The sequence below is a fragment of the Schistocerca cancellata genome, chromosome 6 (assembly GCF_023864275.1).
Source record: "Schistocerca cancellata isolate TAMUIC-IGC-003103 chromosome 6, iqSchCanc2.1, whole genome shotgun sequence".
Taxonomy (NCBI): Eukaryota; Metazoa; Arthropoda; class Insecta; order Orthoptera; family Acrididae; genus Schistocerca; species Schistocerca cancellata.
Window position 1 is genome coordinate 638,349,998 of NC_064631.1, and position 25,185 is coordinate 638,375,182.

Sequence of the window (25,185 nt, forward strand, 5' to 3'; positions counted from 1 at the left end):
TCTGAACTGCTCTTGTAGTTGGATTGTGTGGATTCTTTTTGGTCTGTGACTTTCAGAATATAGTGAACATTTTAAAGAGAATGGTTTTTGATCATAAATCCCAGATAATCTCTTAAATCCTCAGAGCTATAAGCTGTAGCTATAAAGGTATTTCTCAGATGAAGTGGGCACTAGGAATTCTAATTACAGGCTTCACGTTTTGCTAATCACTTTCTGGTTGCCAATATTGTAGTTAGAGAGCCAGTGTTGAGAATGGCAAACAGCATAAATACAAAACATTTATTCTAATATTCCACCTGCCGTCCCACATATGGTGCATCGGCCCCACAGGTTGCAAGAAAGTGGTTGGAGTAGGTAACAAAGTTTCCCAAGAATTCGTCGCATATCATGCCCTAAGACAAGGGTGCTCATTAGGCTGAGCTTTACTGAAATTAAGTTTTGCAAAACTGAAAGAGGAAATTCGAGTTTCAAAATGAACGCAAAAACACAGAGGAAATGTCTGGGTGGATACGGTCAGGAAAGCTTGGATGTAGTATCCTGCAGAATTAATAATCTCTGTACATTTGAATACTTTTAGTATGAACAGAAGAAGCAAACAAAATAGCACAACTAAAATCCGGCAACGAAAACAAGTAACCGGCCAGTTTCACTCATTGATATGGAATGAGAAAAATACAAAAAGAATGAAGCACTTGTTGTACAGTTCAATTGTAGAGAATACTGTCACATATGGCGCTGAAATATTGGAGCGAAACAAAAAGAGAAAATAAGTATTTCCTTGAGATGGAGTTTTATGGAATAATTTATCGCATATACAGACTGGAGCACCACAGAAATGACAGAATAGCGGAAATTACAGAAGAAGAAGACACTATTCACAGTGCCATATATAGCAATATAAGCACTTGGTAATGCCACCCCCAGAAAATTGGTGATCACCAATGGCCAAAAAGAATCTTTGGATGTACAGTAGCTGAGCGAATAAAACGTGGAAGATGTTGTAGATGGATGCAAGATATTAATGATTCGATGAATCCAAGGGGATTTCAGGAAGAAGATCCGACAGATAGGACACTATGGAAGTCGACGACCGTCATAAAAACGCCGTATATGTACATAGTGTAATGGGTATAAGTGTAGATACTTCTACTAGTGGCTGACGACCGTGTACTGAACAACATTACATCAGTACTGACGTCATTTGCAGGCTAATAGCTATAGCTATTACAAGCCTTATGATTTTAGGATGGGTAGTACCTCGAATTACTTGCCACAAGGACAACCCTATAATGTTTATTTTCCCCCAGGCAGCATATCAGGTGTTGAAATCTGAATGCTTGGAGTCAAAAACGTTAGTCTGAGCTGACAGGAGTAATTCACTTAGCGGTGAAGTTACGACCAACAGAAAACATCACATAGTAAAGCTTGTGAGGTGCTCATGGGGAGACTGTTCGATACAAAGAATAAACAACATATGCAATGACGTGTGTCCATATTAAGGTGTCGCATACAAAAATACCTGTTCTTATACCTGTCACACCCTCAATATATACATCAGTTCAACTAATGTAGGATAAATAGATTTGGGAACAAGAAGCCCACAATACGGCTTTTGGGGGGGGGGGGGGGCAGAAACAGCATATGTCAAGCTTCGATTTGCATAGAGAAAACTTTTAAATTTTAGCATCATACAATATATCATTCATTTTCAGTTTATAAGCATGCCGCCTGTTCATGTGTCCACTAATCATTACGTATTCGTGAAGCTTATATTTCATAAAATTCATTGGTGGCACGCAAAAGACACACCCATCCAACCACTCCATACGAACACACACGCACACACAAAAAATCAAGCACACGCATAGACAGCCTTACTATTACGTGTGCCTCTTCCTGTATGATACTTTTTAAATTGCTACCTATAGCGCACGAAAGGGAGACTCCGGCCGCCCCTCTTATTTGGAATTTTGAGCCGGAGTTTATCCGTTGGCAATGGCCGTGTAACGGCATGATGATACATGTCCCTTTATCCCCGCGTTACGATGCGAGACCAGCAGCATGGCACGAATTTTATGATCCATAAAACTGGCGTTCCTGCATTTATGACATTATCGTAACTGCTGTGTCCGTTATAGTATATGGTTGAGCCCTGTCTCTCTTTAGGTGTGGTACCCCAGTAATCTAATAAAACTGAAAATGGTCTTTGACAGCAACGTTAATGACATCTGCTAGCCAATGCACTTAAGAGTCACCAATTCTTATTTCATTGCAATGAGTGATTCTCAGATAAATCTGTTTAACCCTCAGAAAATAAATCGCTAAATAATCCTAGCAGCTACTAACAGAAACACCATGGCCTGATTGGGACATTACGTCTATTGAGGAATAAGTTATGTCTCTCTGGCTTCGAAGTATCAGGTTTATTGAACAGTCTTTATTGCAATTATTCTCAAGTGCGATTTTAACTATTGAGAAGCCCCCTTCAGAGATCTTCTACGACAACCGAGTTTGTGACGCCTCAGTCTGTATCTTTTAACAGGCTTATCAAGTGGCCGTATTATCGTTTTATAGCGTTGGCTAGATTTTTTACGTGGTTCATAATTCATATTTCCGATGAACATTATGGTGTGGAACGTATCAACTGGACAGACATCGAACTCTTGTAAAAAATTTATGTATGAAAAATTTTGTGGGGCTACATGCTGGTCATTAGCACTCTTTCTTCTGTATAAATGACTAATTATTTTCATTCAATAATTCCTTCTATGAGCAGAAGGAGTTGTTAAGGAGAAAAATCTACAATATACTTAAACGATCCGTGAGACAAATGTGAACAGCCTTCATTCATTGTCTGAAGATGACGCTGTCGTTTACCGCTGTCGTTTACCGTCCAGCAAAGTCATCATACGAAAACGAATTATAAAATAAGGTATACAATTTATCTGTATTGGGCGAAAAGTGGCAGTTGACACTGAGCGATAAGAAGTGTGAATTTCTTCACATCAACATTAAAAGGAATCTGTTCAATTTTCTGTTATACTGTCTTTGTTGCTGTTGTTGTGGTCTTCAGTCCAAAGACTGGTTTGTTGCAGCTGTCCACGCTACTCTGTCCTGTTCAGCCTTCTTCATCCACTGCACCCTAAATCTTGTGTTCATGTCTTGGTCTCCCTCTACCATTGTAATCCCCCCCCTCCCCCACATCTGCCTCCAGTTATTAAATTAGTTATCCCTTGATGCCACAAAATGTGTTCCATCAACGGATCCCTCCTTTTACTCAAGTTGTGCCAAAAATCTCTTTTCTCCACAATTCTGCTTATTGCCTCCTCATTAGATGCGTGACTGTCCATCTAATCTGAAGCATTCTTCTGTAGCACCACATTTCAGAAGCTGCTATTCTTGTCTTGTCTAAACTGTCTATCGTCCATGTCTCACTTCCACACATGGCTATACTCCCCACAAATACTGTCAGGAAAGACTTCCTGACACTTAATTCTGTATTCGATGTTAACAACTTTCTCTTCTTCAGAAACGCTTTCCTTACCACTGCCAGTCTACCGTTAGTATACTACTTTAAGAGTCTCGTTTTTGTTCAACTGCTCTCCCAAGTCCTTTGATGTCTCTGACAGAATTACAATGCCATCCACAAACCTTAAGGTTTTTACTCGTTTTCCCTGACCGTTGATTCCAACTCAAAATTTTTATTCGATATTCTTTACTGCTTGCTCGCTGTGCAGATAGAATAACGTAGGAAACAGGTTGCAACCACGTTTCACTCCCTTCTGTACCACTGCTTCCCTTTCATGCAGTTCGACTTTTATAATTGTCGTGTAAGTTCTACACGAGCTGTAAATTGCCTTTCGCTCCCTGTAATTTACCCCTGCTGTCTAGAGAATTTCAAAGCGAGTATTCGAGACAACATTGCAAAAGCTTTCTGTAAGTCTACAAATGCTATAAATCTAGGTTTGCATTTCCTTAAAATGTCTTCTAAGATAAGCCGTAGCTACACTATGATACAAATTTAAAGGCTGACGAGTCAAGTGAATACTTAAGAATTACAATCACAAAAAATGTAAACTGGAACCATCACTTAGAAAATGTTGTGGGAAAGGTGAATGAAAGACAGCGTTTTATTGGCAGAGCACTTAAAAGATGCTAAAAATTTTGAAAGGGGCTGCTTACACGAAGCCTTTCCGATCTCTGATATAGTACTAATGCTCGGTGCGAGGTCCATAAAGGTACACTGGACGGAGAACATGGAAAAAGTTGAAATAATGGCAGCTCCTTTTATATTATAGCGAAATATACAATTTACTGTGGCTGTCATTACAACTGTTCCGGCTTAACATCAAGCGCCGACACGTCGGCCTGTAACGTTACAGCAGAGATGGCTGTGAGACGTCAGCCAGTAGTACGCTGACTAGGACGACACCACGACAGACAATATAAGGGCCGCTCCGCCTAACTGCGGCCGTAATACACTACTGGCCATTAAAATTGCTACACCACGACGATGACGTGCTACAGACGCGAAATTTAACCTACAGGAAGAAGATGCTGTGATATCCAAATGATTAGCTTTTCAGAGCATTCACACAAGGCTGGCGACGGTGGCGACACCTACAACGTGCTGACACGAGGGAAATTTCCAATCGATTTCTCATACACAAACACAAGTTGACCGGCGTTGCCTGGTGAAACGTTGTTGTGATGCCTCGTGTAAGGAGAAGAAATGCGTACCTTCACGTTTCCGACTTTGACAAAGGTCGCATTGTAGCCTATCGCGATTGTGGTTTATCGTATCGCGACATTGCTGCTCGCGTTGGGCGAGATCCAATGACTGTTAGCAGAAGATGGAATCGGTGGGTTCAGGAGGGTAATACGGAACGCCGTGCTGGATCCCAACGGCCTCGTATCACTAGCAGTCAAGATGACAGGCATCTTATCCGCATGGCTGTAACGGATCGTACAGCCACGTCTCGATCCCTGAGTCAACAGATGGGGACTTTTGCAAGACAACAACCATCTGCACGAACAGTTCGATGGCGTTTGCAGCAACATGGACTATGGCTGCGGTTGCCCTTCACGCTGCATTACAGACGGGAGCGCCTGCGATGGTGTACTCAACGACGAACCTGGGTGCACGAATGGCAAAACGTCATTTTTTGGTGAATCTAGGTTCTGTTTACAGCATCATGATGGTCGCATCCGTGTTTGGCGACATTGCGGTGGACGCACATTGGAAGCGTGCATTCGTCATCGCCATACTGGCGTATCACCCGGCGTGATGGTATGGGGTGCCATTGGTTACACGTCTCGCTCACCTCTTGTTCGCATTGACGGCACTTTGAACAGTGCACGTTAGTTTTCAGATGTGTTACGACCCGTGGCTCTACCATTCATTCGATCCCTGCGAAACCCTACATTCCAGCAGGATAATGCACGACCGCATGTTGCAGGTCCTGTACGGTCCTTTCTGCATACAGAAAACGTTCGACTGCTGCCCTGGCCAGCACATTCTCCCGATCTCTCACCAATAGAAAACGTCTGGTCAATGGTGGCCGAGCAAGTGGCTCGTCACAAAACGCATGTCCTACTCTTGATGAACTGTGGTATCGTGTTGAAGCTGCATGGGCAGCTGTACCTGTACACGCCATCCAAGCTCTGTTTGACTCAATGCCCAGGCGTATCAATGCCATCATTACGGCCAGAGGTGGTTGTTCTTGGTACTGATTTCTCAGGATCTATGCACCCAAATTGCATGAAAATGTAATCACATGTCAGTTCTAGAATAATATATTTGTCCAATGAATACCCGTTTATGATCTGCATTTCTTCTTGGTGTAGCGATTTTAATAGCCAGTAGTGTAGAAGAGGAGCCGTGATATAAACACTATAGCCGTGACTTGTGGTCTGTATCATTTCCTTGCATGGAAATTGTATATATCCAAGGGTACTGATTATTTGCTTGTCACCATTTGCTTACAACCCTCTTCCTAAATACGCAAAGTTAGGTAATGTCAATTTAATTTACTGTAATAAACTCCATTAATAAGATTTGCTTGAATGTTGTCTAACTGTCCGAGAGAACAGCCTCCTAGGCATCCTGCATTATACGAGAGGGAAGGACACTACAACAACAACGGCTTATTTCAGTGTAACGAAATCTTTTCACAAAATGTCACTCATCGTGCTTTTCCTCCAAGTGTGGAAATGCACTTTAAGACATACAAAGTAATCAAAAATAAAGATAACGACTTGCCACGAAGAAATTATCCGAATGAGACGAAAAACGGCAGATGTGATGTAGATGTACAGGCAAAAAAATGATTACAATTCCAGAAAAAAAATTGGATGGTGTATTCAAAAGAAAGAGCTTCACAAACTGTGCAAGTGAATAACGCGGTGGTCCAAGTCTGGCTTTTATGAAGCAGTTAGGGGGCTTGGCATTGATTGATGGAGAGTTGTATGTCCTCCTGAGTGAGAATTGCTTCCAATGTTATTAATTGAGGAGTGATACGGGCAAAGCTATGGAAGCTATGGAAAGACAAGCAATGGAAACTCTCGTCGTGTGTGGGGCGGGTACTATCTTGAGAAACCTAGTAAACTTATCTAATTTGCTTCTATTATTATGTACAAAATTGACTTTCGGTTTTCATCAATCATATTTCGATTGATTAAGGTTTTATTTGAGTACTCTGGAAAGGATTTAGCTGAAAACGCCCACTTTTCTGTCACCCGCTTTTATGCGTGTATGTTAGATCTTTAAATCCCCTACATTGCACGTTAGGGTCCCCCCCACCCCCTCCCCCGAGTATGTTACCTATCCTTGGAATGCAACGGTCAATATTGTTTGGTCTCTGCTGTTTGTAAACAACACGCTTTCAAACACGCGGTTAGTTTTGTTCAAGTGTGATAGCGACTAATTGTTATACTTACGTTTGCAGTTGAACTATGAGTTCATGATGCTGTTATTACATTCAGTTGTAGTAATATTGGAAAATGTTGGGTACCGAAAAATCTGGGAATCAATCCTGGTGGAAATATGATCACTGGGCTGCAACATTGCGACAAAATGAGGATAGCTGATCCAGACAGGTTTGCATCTAATATGGCCAAGAAAGCAAGACAAACATCCAGGAAGGTGAAAAAGAAGCTGGAAGACCAGCTAGAGGCCAAAGAAGGACCATCATATGCAGCAGGACAGTTTTAATTAACTGTAAATAACCAATTTCAAGAGTTTTTTCTTTAAAGTCAATTTCCCGCAAACTAAAATTTTCAGTACATGTGTCCCATTATTTCAGAAACTATCATAGATAATTGAATGAAATTTTCAGAGGCTCTGCATAAAATAAAAAACCACCTCTGCTACTACATTCATTAATATTCCCCTATTAGGAAGTCCACAAAAAAATATTTTCTGCAGAAAAATCTTAACAAATTTTTGTTAATAAATCTAAAAACGTATATCTTAAAAACTATAAAATGGATAAAGTAGATTTTAGTACAGTTGACTATATTAGCATCATGTAACATACAGTAAAAGTATTAATGTCCTGCATCAATTTTTTTTCATAAATGGGTCAAATACTTGCCTAAATTAACATGGTTAGATAGGCAGTGTGTGGTCCGTTATAGCACATCACGTTGTAGAGTGCAGCATGATGCTGAGATATCAGTGACGGTGTAGCACATTTATAAACCTTTGGGAGCGTTATTCCAGTCCCTCTTGCTTCACGCTCAGTACCAACGACCTAGGTATAGAGCCAGAGTGTATGACATCGCTTTTTAAGTTCAAATGACGAAATTGTGGGCATGGTTACTATATTTATATCTTCTCTGTGCCTGTCGGGATGAACATGAGACATAGGTGACGGCAGATCTATGCATTCCTTTAGTTTTCTTTTTTTTTTTTTGAAACACTAGACATAGTAAAACATATGGTCATCAGAAAAGTAGCGGCGTAGTTCTTATGGAGGCAATATTAACTTTGTTTGTGCAGAGCCAATTGTTAATCTAGACTCTCAAACCGTTTTATTAATATTTGTCATTCGTCATGTTATTAAAATTGTTGTTTCTTAGGTGGCCCTAATCCCATCAGGTTAGATAAATAAACAAACAGTCACTACTTCGGGTTCTTTTTCTGACGTACTTCACCCATTCAGTTCCAGCTCCTCCCACAACATCTAAATTTAGAATTTCACACTCATTAGATTTTCCACACATTCTCGGGTGATGTACTCTTCTTAAACACCCCACAGAAACTTGGGATGGAGCGCTTTTTGACGAATTTAGGCAGATCGTTATTTGTAATTTGTCTGCCACGCAGGATGGCTAATAGTTATTTTTAATGAACAGTCAAAACCATGACTCTGTTCTGCATTTATAGCTTAATTAAGCTGCTGCTGTGTTTTTCCACAGTTTTCACTGTTCTGGTGACAGCTGCCACACAGATGGCTAGGGAACCGACAGCTGAAAATCCTGTCATCGCTGGAATTAGAACGGAAGGTATCCACTTCATGTGCTTGGCCATGGTAGAACTCTAGGCATTTTAGTCAATTCTCCTTTCAAGACTCGTATAGCTGCAACCAGTGGTAACTGAATGTACCTGAACGTGCACTCTCTTCCTCTTATTGTTCAGTGGGTGATGGGTTTCATACATAGCTCGACCGAAGTTTAGCACAATACCTAATTTAAGTATTGAGTGCATTGTTTTATCTACTAAAAGCCCGGCCATATGCTGACCAATACCGATATCCTATCTTGAATGTGTTTCCTTGGCTGGGTCGGTTAATATTCTATCTGTGGCGTGACGTACTGCAAGATTTATAACTGCTGTCTACATGATATCATCATTTATGCACGCCTCGGCTGAAAAATTGATTCTCGGTCACTGTGTGAGAGGATTTTCAAGCTTAGTTCCAGGGCTGCAGTAGTGATATGTAGGATTCGTTGTTCTATTGGCAATGTATCAAGAATACCACAACATCTTCTGATGTGCTTCCTATCACGCAAGTTATGCTACTTGCTGTTTAAGGTCTACATACGTCGTTATATAGCAAATAATAGTTTTGATTTCCTTGATGCAGGGAAGCTGAGACGTTTAACAAGAGCCTTTTTCCCCTACTCACCTTGTGACACATTCTACAAGGAAAGTTCACTGCCTCTCTGTAATTTTTCTATGTGGAAACTACCAGAATTTTCATTACTGCTGCAGTCCTTTACGATATAAGTTGTAGGGTTTTCTTCGTTGCATCTTGGAAACTGTTCACATCTCTCTTGACCACTTTTGGTAATACCATTTCTCAAATGCCGTATTGTTTTCTGAAATATGTATGAAATTACCTCAAGATTTTAAACATGGTTGAAACAGCAACTGTTGGAATTCCTCACGGTAAACGATGACAGCCAAAACAGTAGCAGGATAAAGATTTATTAAAATTCTTGTCCACGTTTTCGGTATATCTAAATATACCTTCATCAGAAGTAAAATACACTAAAATCACATACTGCAATGGAGATTCATAAAACAAATGTGCCAAAAGCGTCGTCAGTAGTTAAAACATAATCAATAAATGGAGATGATCTTTATCTTAAATATCTTTGTGACTAATGCCCTTTTGGCGTATTTATTATTTTGTAAATGACATATAAGTACTGCCAGTCTTTCGTGGCGAGTTCGTACTTATACTCTATCATACATTTTTAGTCATAATTCTGTGAGCATGTTGTAGAATATAGACCATTCATTGTTTCAAATTCCTAGGAAGACACTCCTAGCAGTGTCGAAACCCGGTTAATATGTTAAAAATAGTGACCGAGGGCTGATTTTCTTTCAATTGTAACTATTCACAGTCTCTGAACGTGCAGCCATGTACAATATTTTGCACCCCGAGTAACGCTCTGTATGAAAATCACTGGCTGTGCTGCGTGCAGTCTGTGACTGGTTGGCATTGTTGGAATATTCGCTATAGTAGTGTTGGGCAGTTGGATGTGAACAGCGAGTAGCGTTGCGTAGTTGGTGGTGTGCCTCCAGCAGTGGTGGAGTTTTGAGAGTGGATGATCTGGATGTGTGTCCATCAGAGACAGTAAATTTGTAAGACTGGATGACATGAACTGATATAAATATATTATGACTTTTGAACACTATTAAGGTAAATACATTGTTTGTTCTCTATCAAAATCTTTCACTTGCTAACTATGCCTGTCAGTAGTTAGTGCCTTCAGTAGTTAGAATCTTTTATTTAGCTGGCAGTATTGGCGCTCGCTGTATTGCAGTAGTTAGAGTAACGAAGATTTTTGTGAGGTAAGTGATTCATGGAAGTTACAGGTTATTGTTAGTCAGGGCCATCCTTTTGTAGGGATTATTGAATGTCAGATGGTGTTGCGCTAAAAATATTGTATGTCAGTTTAGTGTTGATCAGATTAAGTAAAGAGCGAAATGTCTGAATACGTTCAGTTCTGCTCAGCTCTTTGAAAACAAATAATGTAAGTGGTTTATCAGCACAATCATTCATAAATTTTTCTATGGGGAGGTTTCAAATGTTCTGCTAATTACTGCCCACCCATCGATTTGCGCTGAAGATTTTAGTAGTCACCACAGTCACTGGAACTATGCACAGGACAATGAATGTGCAGGTTTTGCGTCATCATCGTTTTCTCAAATAAGACAAGACACATTTTATGCATTTCAAAATGCGAATATTGCCGGTTCAAATGCACTGCCGAAAAGCACTGATGAACATGTTTCAGACACCAGTGCATTGTTATTACAGTTAATGCAACAAATGGGACAAAGGCTACAAAAGTTAGACACAATGCTTGAACAAAATCAGAAACAAATGGAACAAAATCAATGAAAGTTAGACACAATGGAACAAAATCTTCGAAAGTTAGACACAATGGAAGAAAGTCTTCAAAAGTTAGACACAGTGGAACAACACCAGAGACAAACAGAGCAACAGCTTCAAATGTTAGACACCACACTTAAACAAACACGTGAAGGGTTAACTGTTGAGTTACTTAAAATCGAATCGAAATGTCAAAAAGTCTGTAATGACGTAAAAGCACAAACTTGTGAGTATTTCTAACCTACTTTTTCGCATCATGAAAATGCATTACAGAATCACGAAGCAGCTATAAAGGAACTGTTAACTACATGAAAATCATGACACCTTGCAAGCTAAAATTGACTCAGTTGCATCTACCGATTCGGTTACGCAACTTGCAAAAACTCAGGAAAACTTAAAGGGCACAGTAGATACGTTTTCAAAACAAATGGACACTCTGAAACTTGGTTCAGAAAAACACACTGAGGAAATCAGTTCATTAACGGAGAAAGTAGCCGAACTTTCGGATCAGTTCACTAACTTATCTACAAAGGTAGATGGTGATCTGAATAATACAAGACCCGTAACCTTCACTGACACAGAATAGAATGAACAAATTAAGAAATTCAAACAAAATCAGAATCAAATTAATACGCAACACAAAAGAGAAATCCGGGAAGTACAAGATCACTTCGCACAAGTAATACAAGAATTACATGTTTCAGAGGAATCTCATGCTCCAACACGGGAAGAGGGACTTAGAAATTCGGAAAAGCCACAAAATAATACCACAGGGCATTTCGGAAATTATGAAAGAAATTGGCAAGGTGCACCGAATTTTGAGATGGAACCGCCGACACGACGTAACAATGACAGATATGCGACTAGCCAACACGATGGACTTTCACTATAAGTTGTTCATTACTACATGTAAATTCAAAACATTTAAGAATTCTTGAAACGACTTTCATCCACAAGTGTGGCTTCATAATTCTCTCATTGTTTACCTCCCAAATGGTCATTAGAGCACAGATTAGAATTTATGTGTGGCTACTTAGAGAATGAACCAGTTGTAAGGATGAGATCAGTCATCCACAATTGTCACAGTGAAGGAGAATTTCGTCATGCCTTCCTCTCAGCATGTTGGTCTCAAGCTACACAAGGCCAAGTAAAACACAGTATCATAATGATGAAACATTTCGAACAATCTGAATTTTCCTGACTTGTGAAATATTTTGAAGACGTATTGCACAAAAGTATGTACCTGTCAAACCATACAGCCCCTCAGAACTCATCCGCATTTGCTTAATCAAATTGCCTGAACATTTACGACATATTATTTTGGCAGGACGTTGCAAAGACGACATTGAAGCTTTTCAGGGACTCTTACAAGAATTGGAATTTGACAGTGACAATCGCGGGACGCGAAAACAGGAACACAACAATTACAGGTCACATCCGTCACAATTCCTCAATGAAAGAAATAATAACTGGAGACGGCAAGGCTATTCTTACAACGCAAATCGGGACCAAAACAGACACCACCCGTATGACAACCGTTGGCAGAGTTGTAATAATTACAGAGAAAGATCACGTCTCTGCAGTAATGTCTATGAGAGAGATAATCAGAGAAACAGACAATATGGGAACCAAAATAATTATTATCAAGGGAGACAGAATAACTTCAGACACAATGGTCCACCGTGCAGTTACGATTCCGGGAGAAATTCTCCACCACATGACCGACGTAAAAGAAACTATGGAAACTACCGACCTAACGACAGACCGGAATGTCATCAGAACTGGCGGGATTCAAGCAGGGCAGGGCCCTCTCGACAAGGTGAATTTGTAGAAGTTAGATCTCCAAATCCCAATAACGATGTGCGCCAACAAAGAGACATTAGACAGTGACTCATTTGTGGTTACAAAACGTACTTATGAAGCTGACGCCATAGCTGCCGTGGCTAGTAATTACGTAGAAAAGGAAGACATTAGAGACATCTTACTCCAGGAACACGACGTAAAACATAAGAACATTGCATATCCTGTAATTCACATTACTGTAAATGACGTAAAATGTACGGCAGTACTTGACTCTGGCAGTCCCATTTCAGTAATCAGTGAAACAGCCTTTCGCAAATGCAACAAATCGAACGATTGCCCCACACTTCCGGTATGTAAGATTAAAGTACAAGGTGCAATTTTCGGGAAAAGGGTAGATGTACGCTAACAAAACAACTTAGAATTCCTTCCTTAAAACCACAGATTTTCTATGAACTTACTTATTGTTCCATTGTTGTCGACAGAAATTATATTGGAAATAGACTTTTTGAATGAATACAAAGCAATCTTAAACTTTCACGATGCTGAAATATGTTTAGAGAGAGAAGGTAAGTCAATAGCTTTGAAATTTGAAGATTGGCTCTCAAACCATGACGAGGAAATTAATTGGCTTTACCTCCTGTTAGACAACAGTTCGGAATTTTCGACGGAACTTGACACTAACAATCACTCTACAAGTACTGACATGGATGATATCGACGGCCTTGATACTAATGAGTTAATTGAGAATAAAATTCAGTTGAGAATTGTAATGACACTGATAGGTAGGACCTTTTTGAGATTTTACAAGCACATTCCACAGTTTTTACTCACAAAACAGGAACAATCAAGGGATTTCAATATCAATATCGTGTTCGTGAACATACTAAATTTTGTGTTAGAACTTACGTAATTCCAGTACGTTATAGGGACCGTGTCACAACAGAAACACAGTCTATGCTGGACGAGGGAATTATTGAGCCTGCAGTAAGCTCATACAACAATCCATTACATGTTGATGAGAAGAAAAATGGATCGATCAGGCTTCTCTTAGATTCGAGACAAATAAATCATTATTCCTGAAACAGACAGGCCCCTAACGTTGGAAGAACTTCTTCAAAATTTTAATGGTGTAAAAGTGTTGTCTCCCATTGATCTCAGATACATCTTTTATCAGATCGAACTTCATCCAGAATGTAGAAAATACACAGCTTTTCTTTGTTTCGGTGTTTATTATCAATTTCGGAAACATCCTTTTGGTTTGAACATTTCTTCAGCAGCATCCGTTCGTGGGCAACACTCCATATTACCTTAGTTCTTAAAACGTCACATCACCTTATATGTGGACGATATTCTCATAGCAGAAGCCTCATGGGAACAACATAATCGCATCCTCAACAGCGTGTTAGATATTTTTGCAAAATCTGGAATTACAGTTAATTTGGAAAAGTCTGAATTCGGTAGGACAAAGGTGAAGTGTTTGGGACATATTATTTCTTCTGAAGGCATTCAATCGGATCCTGGAGAGTTAGAAGCAATCAGAGACATTCCAGTTCCATCCACAAAAAAACAAGTCCGCAGTTTTCTATGTTTCGTAAATTTTTACCGACGTTTCCTGAATATGCAAATTCTAGTTACACCAAGACTTTGTTCTCTAACTGGAAAAATACTATTTGGAACTGGGACGAACAAGCACAGTTGGAATTCAATTGTTTGAAAGAAGCGCTACTTAACGCGCCAATACTAACTCATCCAGAACTGTCACAAGATTTCTGCCTTGGCACAGATTCTTCTAAAGTCGGTCTTGGTGCCCATTTATTTCAAGAAGCCATAGAAAATGACACTACTGTTGGGAAAACCATTGCTTTTGCTAGCAAAACCAATTATTCCGTTACTGAATTAGACGCTTAAGCTATCGTTTGGGCATTTAACAAATTCCGTTTCTTTCTTTCTGGTAAGCACGTAAAAGTATACAGTGATCATCGTGCATTACAATTTCTTATGTCTTCAAAATGAAATCAAGACAGGTTATATCACTGGGCATTGTTTCTGCAAGAATTCCACTTCACAATAGTCTACATTCCCGGCAAGCAGAACATTGTTGCGGACGCACTGTCACGCGCACAGGCTGGGCTTGAGAAAAGTAACACAGAAGGCAACCTCGAGAAAAATGTCAGTTTTCTTTACATTCAGAAAATCGCCTTTGAAAACTTCATCACCACATTTTTAAAGGACATTGCTCATGAATAAGATAAAGATCCGATTTCGAAAGACATCAAAAGTATATGGCATGAAAAGACACACACACAAATTCGGCGTTATTATCTGGTTAGAAACAACATACTCTTCAAACGCTGCACTGTTGATGACAAGCTTTGGGTACTTTGCATTCCTGACGATTTTGTTAATAAGCTCACTTGGAGCATTCATTTCAGCTACGCTCATTTTGGTCCAAGAAAATGTTATCATATTCTTCGGACGACTTGTTATTTTAACAATATGGAAAAGAGAATTCGAAGAATCTTGTCAATTTGTAAACTTTGTCAAAAGGCTAAACCATCAACAATCTCACATCGTGCTCCGTCGCTTCCTATCACTCCTTCTAAATTAATAGAATTTGCTGCTGTTGATCTCTTGGGACCACTTGTCAGAACATCTAACGGATTTTCGTACGTTCTGGTCGCTGTTGAACTTACTTCAAAATTTGTTTCTTTCACACCGCTACGTAAAGCCACTGGACGGTCTGAATCCAACGCATTTGTTAAAAATTTCTTACGTGAAGTTGGACACGTTAGTAAAGACATTTCAGATAACGGACCGCAATTCAGGTCTGCTGTTTGGTCACACATGCTTCGGAATCATACAATCAAACCTGTTTTTATTTCATTGTACTCACCACATTGTAACCCGTCTGAACGTATTATGAAAGAAATCAATAAGCTCTGCAGACTTTATTGTCACAGAGCGCTTCAGCATTGGGACAGATATTTACACTTATTTCAAAACGTGCTGAATGAAATGCTTCATGACTCCACTGCTTTACCATCAATTCTTGTACTAAAGAATGAAGAACCACCGAACAGAATCAGAGAGCTTGTACCTTTTCCGAATACACATAAACCTCGACACAAAGTCAATTGATTTGGCTATTAAAAATATAAATTCTGCAGCAGACAAAAGGAGAAAACAATACGGTAAAGCAACTGCAAAAAAATATATATTGGTCAGAAAGTTCTCATTAAAGCTCATTGATTGTCACATAAGAAGGAACCCTTGAATCACAAATTCTTTCTGATTTACAATGGAGCTTACAGAATCCGACATATACCACATGATAATTGTGTCGAAGTTGAAACTCTGCGTACTAGGAAGAATAAAGGATTGTGCCACATTTCACGTGTTAAACCGTTTATTGAGAGATAATCTGTTTTTCAATTTAGTCTTTGGTATAAAATTTTTCATTTCACGTTACTAGTACTCTTTGTCACACTTAGAAACTGTTAACAAGCAAGTATGTTTTCAAGTTAACTATCCAGTCAATAACCTAGTGAACTTATTTAGACAGTAATTACAAATGCATATTTACAGTGAACAGAGGACACAGTGTTATTCTGTGCGTACATTCTTGCTTGTTAGTTGTACAATTACGTAACGACTATAAAGCTTACATACTTAGAACATATACCGATACTGCTAATGAGATGTTAATGCAACAATTTGGTTTACTTGAAAATACATTCTGGATTTAAAGTACTTTCTGAGAGATACCAGATGACACAGTGGTTATTTTATTTGACAGCTGCAAGATTATATCACGACGCTACTAATGAGTGACACAATTTACATTGTTGCTTTTGCGGTGTATCTGTTTTATATCTGCACAGCTTTTCTGTGTTATTCTGGAAAGTAAAACCTGTTTTAGTAGTAACGTTTGTGGTATAGCTACAATGACATAGGTATTTTTCGTTACACAACAACACGTTACAGTGTAGTACCTTCTTCATCACGGCAATAAGCGTAATAATTACGATATGTATACTCAAAGCATTTCACTTTTGTTTACGATGAGATGAGTACATTGACTCCTGCAGAACTTTGCTTACAGAGGACGATAACTACGACACTTCCACAGAATTATCTTACAGCAAGACGCACATTTAGCGCTACAGGACACGCATTTAAGTGATGAATTTTGTACTTAAAACATTTATTTTTAAAGATTTTTGAATTACAAAGATACAAAGCTTTTCCGTGATATATTTCATTCCATTGCCGTAATCTGTAACACCTGCGGGTATAATTACTTTAATCCTCAGGGGGGTACACGCTTATTTTGTGTACCATGTGTTTGCCAAGCACAAGGAACCCTAGCCAATATGGTATTTGCTTATACAACTTTACACATTGGTACCATATTTCTCTAGCACATGATTACGCAGCTATCTGATCATTTAACTGAGAGAGACAAATATTTTTTTACTACGTCAGTGACACATGTTTATGCAGTTACACAGTTCGATAACTTCACACTTATGAAATTGTATTTTGTCTGTACTTTGTGAACTGTTCATATTTTTTTCATAACCATTGCGATACTATGAGAGCTTTGAATGATGTGTTTGGTATGGGATCATAATTTTTAAAGTACGTTTGTGGTAGATGACACTATTGAAATGAGCGGTGAATTATTGCAGAAGGCTACAACGTTTTTGAGATTTGACTGAGGTGTCATGATGTTCTTATTACGATCAATAAGCTGATGCTATATGAAGAATTATTTATGCTACATATTTATTATAATGAAATATTGAAGAAGTGTCGACGAATATTTATATGTGTAATAAAGTAAGGAATAATGAGTAGTGGTTAGGGACTCTGATTTGTGAAAAGGATGTTATAAACCAAGAATCGTACTTAAAGAGTTATGAAATGTGTGTAAATGCGTAAATGTATCACAATGCAGGCGAAAATTTTTGGACACTGTTATATTTATAGGACTTTGTTTCTACACATTTGAAATCCAAATTCTCGACCAATGAAACTTTTTATATGAGACTGTCACTGTAGCACAAACTACTGTCGTAAGTATTTCGGTAAGGAAGCTAAGTGATCTTCACATAATGCGTTATGGGCACCCAGCTTCGCCAGTCGCCTGGAGAAAAAGCAATAACGTGAAAAAATGAGGCCATTAACCTTGCTATTGACAATTCTTAGTAGATAGCATTTCAAATAAAACACGCTCATTCTTGATACATTTCATTACAGTTTTGAGCTCATACTTTCTGATATTTACTGAAATGCCTAATGAGATGATGACAAATATTTTATGTCTATACACCTAATTATGACTTCTGTCTTTCTAGTTGAGAGATTTTTGTACTGCCCTTCAAATGCCATACGGGGGGTGAGTGATGTTTCATGCTTTGCTTTATATATATATATATTCCTATTTTGTTTAATAACTAGTTTCTAGCTGCACTGCAGCATTGGTTAAAATAATATTTAATAGATGTACTAATGTAAATATTTTCTGTCTACTGATCCATTGCACAATAATTTTATGATCTACTTTCTTAAAAAAAGGGAACACAAATAGACATTTCCCTTCACAGGAATTGTATAAATAATTTTTTAACGATTTGGTAAGGGAAAGTTATTGTGATGCATCACTCTAGTGTTAAGATGTGACATAGGTATTAGACATGGCCATCTTTACAGTAATATTTTTTCTGCTTGAGCTTTGTCATGTTTAGGTATAAGTTATAGCATTTGCTGCTGCTGTTTGCCAGGCATAGTGCTACCAAATTTCACTTTGTATTACTCTGTTAAGTCAGTTTTACTACTGACTTATTTTTCTTGTTGCTGCACATTGGGTCATATTAGTTTTAATGTTGCATTTTCTTTGCTAATTTAGATATACTGCTGCTTACTTTGCCAATTTGCATTTTTTGTCATTGCTGTTTGTGATAATTGTTTTGTGCTGTTGTATTGCCTCGTCCCTTAGTTTATGCATCTTAGAAAAGTAGATTTAAGTTAGCTTCAGAGGGGGTAGGCTATATAAGAGTATGAGTTGTGATGAATTGGAAGAAATGCGTTGAGAAGTTATATGAATAAGATTTGGGCCAAAATGAGTAGTGTACAATGAAGAATAATTATTTTTAAAGAGAATATGATCAAAACAGTAGGGTTTAGGGACAACAGGTATAGATAGGACTTTTTGGGAATAATGATGAATGAAGGGAGATCTCCAAGAAGTAAAGAAAGTTTTGTCTGCAAAATACTGCAGTAAAACAAACTCTGTTCGTTTCCTTTTGTGTTATTCAACTATGTGTTTGTGTACCCTTGTGTATTTGTGTTCTTCCTGTCTTTATGTGTTTATCTGGGAAGAGTTATGTTGTAGAATTTTTCTAATAATATGTTATTTACATTGTAAATATGTTTAGACATTATTAATGCTGTTCTGTTTCATTGCTTCGAAAACTATTCTCATTATTTTATTTATTTACCTACTTCATAATTCCTGTAACACTGAAGTACATGTTTATTCTATTCTTTTGTAAAGCCCATATTACTGCTAATGTAATCGGTACACTTATGTTCTTTAATGGTGTATTTTGTACCTTTGTAATTGTATTCCTATGTTGTAAATTTATAATTGTATAGACACCAGTTCTTCCAATTAAGTTTCATTTCACTACACACGTTCTGTTGGTCATTGTATATGCACAATATGTGAGAAGTTGGGACTGTTAGTGTTTGCGTGTGTGTTAATAATTCAGCAAGGGACTGATTAACAGCATTGCTGGTTCCAAGGACATTTCCAAAAACTTTGTGAGTGCACAAGTGGTGGCTTATGGACTTGCTATATTGTTCGCAATACTCTTCCATTGTGATTGGGCACCTGCACAGTCAAAAAAGATGGCTGCTAGCCATTTCTACGAGGACTGCAGTGGTTCTGCACCTTTGATGACCCACCAATACCATTATTTCTACAAGGACTACAGTGGGTCTGCACCTCTGGTGGCCCACAAATACCATAAACTCTAGCAGCACTAGAGTGGGTCTGCTCTGTGATGACCTACCTACAAATATTCTTCAAACCTTCGACTGACTCTGCTGTGAGCTTGCTCTGTTGTTGCCCATTACCTGTCTGCATGTCAAGAGTCAGCATTGTCTTTCTGTTGGAAGGAAAACACAACTTCTTCAAGACTGCATGGAAATCCACTACTTCCGGGTGCATTTTTTTTCTGATCAGACTTTGTGCAATACAATCACTGTTGTGGTAAATGATCAGGACTGTCCTTATGAGAACAGTTTCTTCTTTTGACCAACAGTCCATCAATAAGTGTGTGCATTTCATATCTTTGTTATTGTAATTATGAAAATTTTTATCATATCATTATTGGCCACTGCCCAACACATTTTTAAAATTTTTTGTGGGGAACATGGGGGCTATGTAAGTAGGCTGTTTAGGTTTTTATGTTGGTAGCGCCACATAGTGCTCTGTATGATAATCACTGGCTGTGCTGCGTGCAGTCTGTGGCTGGTTGGCATTGTTGGAATATTCTCTATTGTAGTGTTGGGCAGCTGGATCTGAACAGCGTGTAGTGTTGCACAGTTGAAGGTGAGCCGCCAGCAATGGTGGATATGGGGAGAGAGATGAGAGATGGCAGAATTTTTAAAGCAGACGATCTGGACGTGTGTCCATCAGAAAGAGTTAAAATTGTAGTACTGGATATCATGAGCTGATATATATATTATGGCTTTTGAGCACTATTAAGGTAAATACATTGTTTGTTCTCTATCAAAATCTTTCATTTGCTAACTATGCCTGTCAGTAGTTAGTGCCTGCAGTAGTTGCAATCTTTTATTTTGCTGGCAGTATTGGCGCTCGCTGCATTGCAGTAGTTCGAGTAACGAAGATATTTGTGAGGTAAGTGATTCATGGAAGTTATAAGTTATTGTTAGTCAGGGCCATTCTTTTGTAGGGATTATTGAAAGTCAGATTGCCTTGCGCTAAAAATATTGTGAGTCAATTTAGTGTTGATCAGAACAAGTGAAGAGAGAAATGTCTGAGTACGGTTAGTTCTGCTCAGCTGTTTGAAAATCAAATAACGTAAGGGGTTTATCAGCACAATCATTCATAAATTTTTCTTAGGGGAGGTTTCAAATGTTCTCCTAATTATTGCCCACCCATCGATTTGCGCTGAAGATTTTAGTAGTCACCACAGTCACTGGAACTATGCACAGGACAATGAATGTGGTATTACTGAGCAAAATATGAAAATCTGTACCTGGTTTGTCACGCCTAGGATTTCGGAGCTTTCAGATCCGCCACTTGGCGAAGAGATTATAATCCCGATCTCTGCTTTGTGTCCAGGGACTGCAAGGGCACCCAGTGCCCATATCCGGAGATGTCATACCTAATTTTCCACACAACCAGCACAAGCCAGTGTTCCTAGATATGGGGCTCTCTGTCCCATTAGCGACACCTCTACCGCGACCCAGGTGGAATTTCCGCAGGGCTGATTGGCTGAGTTTTGCAGACCACCTAGGTATATGTATCTGTTTTATTCCACCAAAATCTAAAAATTACCCTCAATTCACCGGGCCTGCTCTTACTGCTAATAAGAAGTTTATCCCTCGTGGTTACAGAAAGTAATATGTACCAGGCTGGAATGAACATTTTGAACAGCATAGCGAAACGGGAGTCAGCGATACTGCAGACGACCTCCTCCAAAGACGCTGTTAGAAGAATACGATGATTTGAGATGGTAGAAAATGAAAACTTCAGACATTCAAATAGAAAGGCGTGGAGTCTTGTGCGTAATCTTGGTGAATCCTCCAATAAACCCAGGCAGAAACCTGGTATTTCAGGTAAACAAATCGCTAACCAAATAGTTGAGATATCTAGCTCATCCTGGCACAAACAACAAACTTCCAAAATAAAACAAGAACTCACATCTCTGAAAGATCCCAAAGGAATTCAATTTCTCTTCACAATTTACACTGACTGAATTGGACGAGGCCTTCAAACAAACTAAACATGGTAAATCACCTAGTCCGATTAATATGCACCTGGAATTTTTGATACACATGGGTAATGGTGGAAATAATTGGCTGGTTCGCTTCTTCTCCAACATCCTAGACAGTGGATCACTGCCCTACGAGCTAAAGAGAACTAAGATAGTGGCAATTTTTGGGATTTGAGGTCCGCCAGTTACGCAAAACACCGTTTTATCAGTACCCAAACACGTTTTGACGGGTTCGATTCCCGGCGGGGTCAGGATTTCCTCTGCCTCGTGATGACTGGGTGTTGTGTGATGTCCTTAGGTTAGTTAGGTTTAAGTAGTTCTAAGTTCTAGGGGACTGATGACCTTAGCTGTTAAGTCCCATAGTGCTCAGAGCCATTTGAACCACTTGAACCAAACATGTTTCGGCACCACTGTGCCATCATCAGTTGGTTTTCGTTTTTATTTATTCTTTACATGTGGTGAGCATGAATTTTCTGCACCACTTTTGTGTTAATTATTACAGGTAGCTTGTCATGCTTTCGTGTGGCAAGCACTTCCATTCTGCGCATCATGCTGAGATGGTGTAATGCATACGTAGCTATAACAAGTATTTTCCACAAATAACGTAGTAAATCGCTTTTCACTACACCAGAACACAGTGTGATTGTGGTTGTTGAACCCACTGATGATGGCACAGTGGTGCCGAAACATGTTTGGGTACTGAGAAAAACGGTGTTTTGCGTAACTGGCGGACCTCAAATCCCAAAAATTTTGAGTGCAAACACGGCCAATACAAGGAGCGGCAAATCAAAAAGACGGAAAAATAGTGGCAGTTTCGAAACCAGGTAAACCAGCTGACCATCCTCAAAGTTTCAGACCAGTTTCCCGTTTGAGCGGTCTTATAAACTCTTGGAGAGGCTCATCATCGGCTTCATTCTGGAACATATCCCAGCCGAGAAAGATGGTTTCAAGTCCCAGAGAAGTTGCTGTGACCATGTACTCGCTCTAAAAACTTTCATAGAGACTGGCTTCCCAGAAAACATGAAGCCATCTGTCGCGTTCGTAGACCTAACAGCGGCAAATGGCACAGTCTGGAGAGAAAGGATGGTATACAAACTACTGAAAACAATTCGATGCCGAAAAAACTGCAACTTACATCAATAACATGATAAACAACAGATATTTCCGTATTTATTCGGGAGGAAATGTGAGCAAGGACAAGAAATTAAGTATTGCCCTGCCACAGGGCTCCGCCTTAGCTCTATTATTATTCAACCTATACATCACCGATCTCTCCAGTACCAGGTCAACAGAATTCAGCTACTCGGTCAATATCGCTCTTGTTTGTAGAAACAGGGAAGTGGACGAGCGGAGACAGTTCTCACAGAAGATCTAGCTTTCTGAGCACCTATTTCAGAAAGTGGGGACTTAAACCCAGGACAAGTAAAACGGAAGTATATGCATTCCATCAGACAAACAAACAAGCTAACACGGATCTCAGAGTGAAACTTAACGGGAACACTCTTTGCCATAGCAAGTACCCTAAGTTCCTTGGTGGCACCCTTGACTGCTCCCTTTTCACATAGAAAACATCTTGAAAACATTGCTGCCAATATAAAAATTCCCAACAGTATTATTGAAAATTTGTGTGAAATCTCATGCGGAGCTTCAGCAGACATCTTCCACACATCATCCATTGCGCCGGTCTTCTCAGCAGCCGAATAGTGTGCTCCACGGTGGCTAAACTGCTGCGACACCAACTTCATTGACGTCCAATTGAACTACATTATGCGTTAATAACTGGGACAATCCGACCAACACCGATTTATTGGCTTCCTCCGCTGAGCAACATCTATCCACCCGCAATCCGCAGACGCAAGACCTTGCTTAGGGAACACTGCAAGCTACAGAGGAAAGTGGAGTTACCCATACAAGAAGACATACCAAGTTTACGACGAAAGAGACTCCGTTCAAGAAACCCACCATTACGGCAAGCAGAACAGCTAGATGCCAGCAGTATCAGGATGAGAGGCTTGTGGGGGCAGAGATGCCAACTTATACAAAATCCTGAAGAGCGTGAGTGGTTCCGACAGTATAATTGTGATGCTGCTGGCAAAGATCTCGACACAAAACAATGGGTCAAACTGAACAGAGCTCGCTCTCGAAAATGACGATGAGCAGACTTTCTTCACAAATGGGGTGCTACAGAGTGTACGGTTTGTTACTGTGGGGCTACGAACCAGACAATCGAGCATATTAGAGATGAATGCCCCTTGCGTTCCTACCAGAAGGGTTGGAGCGACCTCATGAAAGCTGGTGATACAGTTCTTATATGGATTAGGACCTAGATAACTTGTTAGGTTTATGTGTGGTTTTGTATTTTCATGTTCCTGTTATATGTAGTATTACTAATGTTATATATCTGTAATTTTAAACTGCATGTGAGCCACACGAATAAATAAATTTCCTGTAGCAGGACTATTTGTTCTGTTGACATATAGTGTTATACGCTTACTATGAAGTTTCGTCACGATTGATCTAGCGTAATATAGGCTTCCGATGACTGCAACTGCGCTTATTTTCCTCTAATGGTATGTCGCGAAAAGTGAGCAATTTCTTTCATTTATCTACATCTACTACGCGCGAGCCAGGAGGAGTCACAACAGCTTTTAGGCATGTCGTTTACAGCCTGAACCATAAACAGTGTCCACTTAGGGCACCATATAATAGCGAGATTGCTGAACTTCGCCGTTAGTACTGTACTATTCGTGTAGCGCATGCGGACAGAGCATTCTCATCTCACCGGTATTATGTAAGGTGGAGAGCACGTTACATGCTCAGTTTACAGCTGTGATATTCACGGAGGTCCTGTGTTGGAGGATGTAGTTGTTTCCTGAACCATATTTAAACGTAGGTCTCCAGTTTTTCGAGAATAAGGCTCTCAGGAAAGCATAATATATCTAGTCTCGCATTTTGATTTCTTGGGAATTTTACTAACGGACTTACGCTAATTAAAATTACGAATCGTTTAACTTTCCTTTGTTATCTTCTACATCTACATCTACATGAATACTCTGCAAATCATATATAAGTGCCTGACAGAGGGTTCATCGAACCACCTTCACAATTCTCTATTTTTCCAATCTCGTATAGTTTCTTTGACCTTTTTCGATGTACACCGTCAGTCCTAACTGGTAAGGATCCCACATAGCGCAGCAGTATTCTAAAAGTGGACGGACAAGCGTAGTGTAGGCAATCTCCTTAGTAGGTCTGTTACATTTTCTAAGTGTCCTGTAACAATCTTCGTATAGGTTTCACTCTAACAAACAGTACAATTAAGAGACCCAGGATTATGTAACTGACCAGCTACGTGGGTTATCTTTATTTCTTTATAATTCAGGAAAATGCTTGCCGAGTTTCTTAGTTTTGTACGATAACCTTTAAACGAAGATTTTATGTACAATAGTTTCTGGATATAAGGCCATAGGTACTTGACGCTTGTGACTAAGTCCATTAATTAT